Source organism: Astatotilapia calliptera, chromosome 1, assembly GCF_964374335.1.
Source record: "Astatotilapia calliptera chromosome 1, fAstCal68.1, whole genome shotgun sequence".
Classification (NCBI taxonomy): domain Eukaryota; kingdom Metazoa; phylum Chordata; class Actinopteri; order Cichliformes; family Cichlidae; genus Astatotilapia; species Astatotilapia calliptera.
In genome coordinates, this window is record NC_137422.1 from 13,665,939 (window position 1) to 13,674,108 (window position 8,170).

The window sequence follows — 8,170 nt, forward strand, 5'->3', positions numbered from 1 at the left end:
AGCATCTCCGAGGATTCAGAGAGTCCAGTTGCTTTGATTGAGAGCCGCCCTCCTTGCTCTAAACGACCTGCATCCGAATCAGGGCTGCAGGTCTACTGAGAGGCAGCAGGAGATAAGATGTAGTGCTGCTCCTGAGGCCTCAGCCCTTGGCAGCATCACTTTGACTTTTCTGATGCTGTCTTCACCTTCTCCACCTACCTCAGGGCCTCCGGTGCCTCCTGTTTCCAGTTGGTCAGCTTATCAGCCAGCACAGCTACCCCAGACTAGATACGCCTAGATAGATTAAAATTACTACTGAACATAGTCACCCATTGGTCAGTGGACTTCTGTTTCAGCTGTCTTGTTTTGTTTTTTTTTTAAACCAGTCATCATCAGGGAGGGATGTAGACTGCACACTCATATGTCAATCAAAATGTATCCAGGCAGTAAAAAATACCCCAGCTTTGTTGTGTGTTTTACTCTAAATGCCAGCCCCTGCTAGCCAGATCAAAAAAGAAATAAACTTACTTTTTATGAGGACAAGTTTATGTTTTGAAAACTTTCAGCAATGGTGCAACCTGCATAATTTTATCCATGCTAAAATATTTTTTATAGCAGCGAGACACATAAACGTAGATTTTTTTTATCCTTTTATTTAAGAGTGTTGAAGAACAATAATACAAGGGAATATTGAGACTGTTATGCATTATATCACAGTATATACAAAGCATTTTCTATTTGGCTCTTGCCTGCATGCTGTTTGTCTTAAAAAAGGGATGAGAGTAATCAGAATGCCCTTTGGAAGTGAACCCTCTCTGCTCTAGAATTGTAAGGTGTTACATATATATATACTTGGTGTGGTTATAAATGTTTTATGACACCTTTATTTCCTAAGCACGGATAGTTTAAATATGCTAATGTAATTTTATTCTACCAATCTTTTGACTGTGAGAGTGGCAGACTGGGAGACTGTGCTAAACCACCTTCCATTATATATTTCACAATGTGTGCCTATTAAAGGAGATCTATTGCTGGCAAGACACCATATGCAAGGACATTAATTATACAAGTCTTAGTCCCCAGTGCTCTCAAGTATTGAATTTTTTTAACCTTCTTTTGCCAATTTCTATTCAAGTTAGTTAAAAAAAAATCTTTGTATGAATTCTCACAATGCATCCAGACTGTGCTCATCTGCGGTAGATGGAACAAAGATGCAATAAGACTCTCTTAAGACGACACTTTCACACATTTCACTATAGCTCTTAACTTCTCCAGCTTTTGCTGCATGTGAGAACACAAACATCTAAATCAGGTCAGATCATACATTAAACTGACATTGCCATTGGTGTAATGTATGATCGCAAGCGCATGAGCTTGGATATTACCAGCAGTGAGACGGCAGTGACACAGACGCTCTCTTGTCAGTAAATGTTCAGAGTTCACGTATACAAACAAATTTAGAGAAAAAGGCTGTGTAACAATCTAACTGTCCTCTTCCTCATCCATACTGTAGAACCTGCAATAAATAGCTAATGTGGTTTATTTGTTACAAACAGTCGGTCTTTCGGAAAGAAAGCCCAATGCATTTTAAGTGGCTAATCTGCTGACAGAGCATGTGGCAGCAGAGGAAGGCAGGTAGTGCGAAACACTAAGTGACTTATTTAGTAGCAGTAATTTAATCCTTTTGCTTCTCATTTATTTGACGTGTTCATCCTTTTGTATTGTTCTCCAACATGCAAAAGAGAATGTATTACGAGTTGTTTTCTTTTGGTTGTTTTTTTTTTCAAACTGATTAGCAGTGGCCCTACATGACATCTGAGTTTGCAAATTTAGTGAAAGAGACATCAGAACACCAACACATGACCGGTTAGCTGTTGTCCTTTAAGGTCAGTTTGTGCTGTTAGGGAACAGATAGCGTAGGTGGAATCATAAACCACACCTGAATGCTTTTACTGATATGAAGCAGAGGTAAATGACTTAATATACCATTCAGTTTTTTTCCAATAATGGCAAACGATAGCAGGTAAATGTGTGTGTGTTTTTGCACGATTGCAGTCATTATCTCACATGCTTGACTACCTGCGTGCCTTCTAACAGTTGCCATGCGAAAAGGAAATGGCATTTCTATTTCCCAGAAAAAGACATGCCTAAATTGTTGGAGTACATAAGCAAATGTATTGGGGATTTTTTTCTTGATGAGAAGAAAACCTTGTAGTCGGTATCTTTGTCTGATAGGAGATGGAAGAGAAGAAACCTTATAACCTAATCTTTGTGGGGATGAGAAGAGGAAGAGACACAAAATCCATTTCTTTGTACAGGATTTTTCTTCTTTTTTTTGACAAAAGAACTCCTTACTTCAGTCAGAGAGCTCAGTTAATGTGTTTTAGAGAAAAAGCATTTCAGCTTGCCATAGAGGATAGTTATAGATTTCTCTCATTCAATGAGCATTCGTCCAAATAAAGTCGTGCTTGTTTATAATTTGCATTGTAAATTAATTCAAATTTACGATGTGCATGAATATGCACAGCCTTTTCATTTTCCAACCAAATGAGGACACTTTTGATTCCACGTCTTATAGCCAATTTAAGCCTCGTCTCTTGTTGTGGTTAAAAGGGTCATGTGGTTGTGGGATGTCTGCATAAAATGAGAGCCAAATGAGAAGTGGCGTGGCTGAGATTCTTGTAGCAGGAAAGCAGGTCAGGGCCAAGATGAACCACAAAACAAAACAAAACATAAAAACTCAAAACATTTCAATAATGTGCTCACAGTAAGAAGAATGATTATTACAGTCAGTAATATGGACCAAACAACAACATGCTGCTACAAATTCCCAGCATACGTGATATATTAACCTAAATGCTATTCCTACTTTCAGTTATTTAGGCATTAATCATATTTCTGATTTCCCTTATTATTAGCAGTATTATTAGGTGTGTGGTGGTTTTGGTGAGGATTCCACGAAAAGTATCACCAACCTTGAGTGCTTGATGTCACCAGCAGATAAAGTTGCAGTGATGTGGAGATGAAGTTTGCTTGTAAATATGAACTGCTATGAATTTTTATTTTATATTAATTACAGCATTTTATTACTGCAGCCATCATTTTTGCACTTGGCTCAAGAGATTAACCAGTATTGTGTGTACAGTCATGTGATATTATGCGTACAATGCTCAGGATTTGGCTGACATATTGAATGTAATTCAGTCAGTGGATGCTAGGGAAATATGTCTAGATGGCAGTGTTCCTGTAGGTGGCTTTTACTTTGAAGGCAAATGGTCCCTGTTTGCGGTTTGTGTTGCACTTTTCCTACTTGTTGTTCTGATGCAAACAAGTGCAACAATATGCTAGTGGCCAAGCAATCACAAGCAGGTTTTTGCCAACTAGCTGGGGAATACACATTTTTCCCTAGTGACATCTGGTTGCCAAGGGGTCACTGACCGGTCTCTAGGCCTGTGTGATTGGGGCCGTATTCACTTGGGCTCTATTCAAATGACTGATAAGTTGATGTTACGGGGTTAGTGACCACACGTCTGCACAATCTCAATGCAAATCCACCCCATATAGCAAAGAGATAAATGTAACTATAACAATAACAGATATATCAGTAACTTAATTTGTTGTATTTTATTTAGGTTTTTGCTTCTTTGCTCCAGGCCTGTTATTATTAACAGAACACTTAACCTTGTCACTAATCATATAATAGAAAGCAGCACGGATCCATCATGCATGGGTTACACTGCTGACAGGATGCTGATCAACAATGTAAAAGTTTGGGAGTGTCTTTTGCTTGGAGCTATTCCTCTTAGAGATAGTGAGCCATCTTTTATTTTGAATATTTGAAATCCACTGTATCTACAGTTAGGTCCATGTACTGTATATTTGGACACTGACACAAGTTTTGGTTCTTTGCTTGCATTTGGAGGATTTTGTTGTGAACTGCCAACATGTGATCAAAAGTACTTTCCGTACATGTGAAACAAGTCATCCTTAAGCTGTCAAAACAGAAAAAAAAATCTGAGAAATCTACACTTTGGTGCATCCTGAGAAAGAAAGAAAGCACTGGTGAACTCAGCAATGCAAAAAGACCTGGACGTCCACGGAAGACAACAGTGGTGGATGATCACAGAATCATTTCCATAGTGATGAGAAACCCCTTCACAACAGCCAACCAAGTAAACAACACTCTTCAGGAGATAGGCATATACAAGTTTACCATAAAGAAGAGACTGCATAAATGTAAATACAGAGGATTCATTGCAAGGTGCAAGCTACTAATAAGCCTCAAGAATAGAAAGACTAGATTGGAGTTTGCTAAACTTTGCCAGAATGATTGTAAAAAGAAAGTATGGAGAAGGCGTGGAACAGCTCACGATCCAAAGCATGCCACATCGTCTGTAAAACATAGTGGAGGCAGTGTGATGGCTTGGGCGTGCATGGCTGCTAGTGGCACTGGGACACTAGTGTTTACTGATGGTGTGACACAGGACAGAAGCACCCGAATGAATTCTGAGATGTTCAGAGACACACTGTCTGCTCAAATCCAGCTAAATGCAGTCAAATTGATTGGGCTGAGTTTCATAATACAGATAGATAATGAGCCAAAACATACAGTCAAAGGAACCCAGGAGTTTATTAAAGCAAAGAAGTGGAATATTCTTGAATAGCCAAGTCAGTCACCTGATATTGGCCCAACTGAGCATGCATTTCACCTGTTGAAGACTAAACTTCAGACGGAAAGGCCCACAAACAAACAGTAACTGAAAACCGCTGCAGTAAAGGCCTGGCAGAGCATTAAAAAGGAGGGAATCTAGCATCTAGTGATGTCCATGAGTTCAAGACTTTAGGCTGTCATTGTTAGAAAGGGTTTTCAACTAAGTATTAGAAATGAACATTTTATTTTTAGTTATTTAATTAGTGCAATTACTTTTGAGCCCGTGAAATGAAGGGAATGTGTTAAAATGCTTTAGTTTCTCACATTTTAATGCAATCTTTTTGTTCAGCCCACTGAATTAAACCTGAAAGTCGGCACTTCAGCTGCATCTGAGTTGTTTCATTTAAAATTTATTGTGGTAATGTAGAGAACCAAAATTGGAAAAAAGTCTGTCCAAATATTTATGCACCTAACTGCATGTTACATTCTGCTTGCAGTCATAAAATGTGGAATAATCTTAGCAATATTTTAGCTAATATCAGTCTTCTAATGCTGAAAAGGTATGCATATTCAAAACACAAATATAGATATAACCACTGCCATTTCCTTTATTCTCTCCCTAAATTTGTTGTATTTTATTTATGTTTTACTTCTTTGCCCCAAGCCTGTTATTCTTCAATTTCTGGCCCATACATAATGGATGCTGTGTGAGTGAGTCAGGGTGGAGTTTGGCTCTGGGGCTTGTGGGCACTGCAGCGAGATAGAGTATGGGAAGGTAAGAGAGACATGGAGAGCGGCAGACTGACCAAGAGTCTGAGCCAAGCCTTGGCAACTAAGCAAAAAGAGAGATTATTTGCCTCATGAAAAGAAAATAAATCATGGTAGACGGTCGCAAAACCACTGTCAGGGACCTATGTCTGGCACAAAATAACATGAACGTCCACGAATAGTATAGAAAAATGGAATAAAACAAGAAGTATGCCTTTCTAATCAATGCTTATTATAACTGCCCTATTTCAGGATAAATATTATCTTCATCTTGTTTTCTTATTGAATGCCCTAAGGTACATTATGTAAAGCCATCATTAGAACCAGACATAGAGGAAGAGGTTTATTATGACAGGATCCCAATCAATCCCCCCTAGACTATGCTGCTATTTAGCTACTTGACTAGCAAACACTCTGAAAAGCCTAAATAAAAACTTTAGATGTACTTGGAAAAAATACCTATTGACAAGTGAGCTAACAATACTGATGTGACTAGAAATGGATTCTCCCTCAGTAGGGACTGAACATGTTTTTAGTGCAGCTTTGATTCACAGTACATTAGTTTGTCATTGGCAGCGTGTTCATAGACCACAAAAGCTACAGAACACAACAACCTGAGAACTTGGTAATGGATAAAAGTCTGTTGAGATACAAATTTTATGTCAAGTGTTGGCTGGGTTTGTCCAAATAACCATAGAAAATGAATTGACAATAGTCAGAATCAGAGCAGAACGCTAGGCACTCTAAATGGTGATGTTTTCTTTTTTTTTTTTTTTTTTTTTTTCTTAAATGACATCAGAAACAGCAGTATGCGACATTACGTGATGGCAGAGCTTCAGTTCATCCTTTGTCATTTTTTTTTTTTTTTTTAATAAATAGGACAGGGGGAATGAATGAGAGAAAGAGGGGGAGAGAAAGAAAGAAAACCAAAGGGGAGAAGAGACGGTGAGAAGGGGGGGGAAGAGAGAGAGAAAAAAAAAAAAAAAGAACTCCTGGGTCACCTGTATGGAGAAAAAAAAAAACCAAACAAAAAAAACAAACAGAGGAGACAGCAAACAACAAAGAGCAACATAATAATAGAAAAAACAAAGCACCATCACAATAAACTAGCTAGTCATAGATATCAATATTTACTAAATAATAAACGATATTGTGCAGCACGCAAGATAGACAGCGCACAGTGTGCTTTGAGCGCATGCATGTCTTAAAGCCAAGAAAGCTTTAGTCCGCGTCTGTGAATACCCATGTGTGCATACCTGTGTGGATCAGCATGCTTGCATTCCAAAGGTTTCTCCATGTAATGATCTGCTAGGGAGTGTGGGGGGGCCACAGCCCCGTCCTCCAGGGTGTGAAGCGGGTATGGAGGAGATCAAAACTCCAGACATCCAGAGGCCCCCAGAACACAAGAGACCATGGAAGACCAACAGAGGGGCAGCCGCGCCACTGTCCCAGTAAGAGCTGAGGAGAGTCCCAGATGAGGGCTCGCCCAGCAGCCGCGGAGCAGAAGTCAGGGGGAGTTGCAGTGACGCGCCCGTGAGCTCCGCCGGCCCCCAGCTGTGCCTGAGTGACCGAGCCCCAGGCCGAGAGGCCGGGGGCACCCCACCTCCAAAGGGGCCCGAGCGAGCCCCAGGCCCCAGGCCCCGACAAGCGGCCGCCAAGGAGTGAGCCGGTGTGTACCCGGACGCCCACCCCCAGACACAAAGAACCACCAACACACCGACACCTGAGGGAGTCCGCCACCGGCAGGGGAAGTGGTGGTGGGTGGAGATAGGCCTCCAAACCTTGGAGGGCCTGAGGTGTCCCCAGAGAGGTGGCGTCTGATACCCAACCTGACATATAGACACAGACATACAGGCACACACAGACACAAACATCCATTCCCACCCTCATGCTCTCATATGCACTCACTCCACACTCAACCAACGTGGAGACAGACATAAAGAGACGCTGTACACACAATCACACTCCCCAAGCGTACTCTACAAACCGGGTCTAGGTACCCTTGCCCCTGGAGGGGGGAATTGCACCCAGAGCCAGGTGGTGTTACCCTTTTCCCTGCGGTGGGGAGAGGCAGACCACCCCGACTCCGCAGCAGCAGGGAGGCCCCACACCCCAGACCGCAGTCGGACGGCCAACTCCTCCTACTAGCCCTCCCGCTCCAGCAGGCCGCAGAGAATGGGGGTGGGAGAAGACTCCAAACCTCCCTCCACCCGCTCATTGTAGTGTTGATGCATATGTGTTCTAAGGTGCAATTAAAACCCAGGAGGGCATGGAGCTACCTGCCAAGGAGCAGCAGGTAAGCGCATAGTCCCTCCTGCTAGCCCTCAATGACTAAGTGTATTTAAAATTGAGAGGTGGGCAACGACGTCAGGGGTGGGGTGTACACCCTGATGGTACTTTGGACTCCGTGATTGTGCCCACCCCCAAGATCCTATATGTATGTGTAATGAGAGTGTGAATAATGTGAATGTCTAAGTTGTGGGATAAAATTGAGGCAGAGGCAGCCAGAAGAGGACGGGGGGGGGGGGGGGGGGGGTAGCCTCCTCTGCACCCTCCTCTGCACCCTGGTGACATACCCCCACTCCAAGGCCCTGCATGTGTGGGTGGTTGTGGAGGAGCGGGAAGAGGGAGGCAGCTGGAGATGGGGAGGGAAGGAAGGGAGGGGCAGGTAAATGGTGATGTTTTCACTTACTGTTGTGAGTACTGAAAGACCACAGAAAATGATAGACTGGAGTCACTGAGGACAAATCTATGACTAAACAAAAAGGACTG

At 42.1% G+C, this 8,170-nt stretch overlaps 1 long non-coding RNA gene across 1 annotated transcript; it reads right to left on the reverse strand.

Annotated features, from left to right (window-relative positions):
- Positions 1–6,154: 6,154 nt before the first annotated feature.
- Positions 6,155–7,928, reverse strand: LOC145432405 (uncharacterized). Its single transcript, XR_013912693.1, has 2 exons — positions 6,655–7,928; positions 6,155–6,399 (listed from the first exon to the last, which is right to left on the reverse strand). It is a non-coding gene; the product is annotated as an uncharacterized LOC145432405 (long non-coding RNA).
- Between the last annotated feature and the right edge of the window lie 242 nt (positions 7,929–8,170).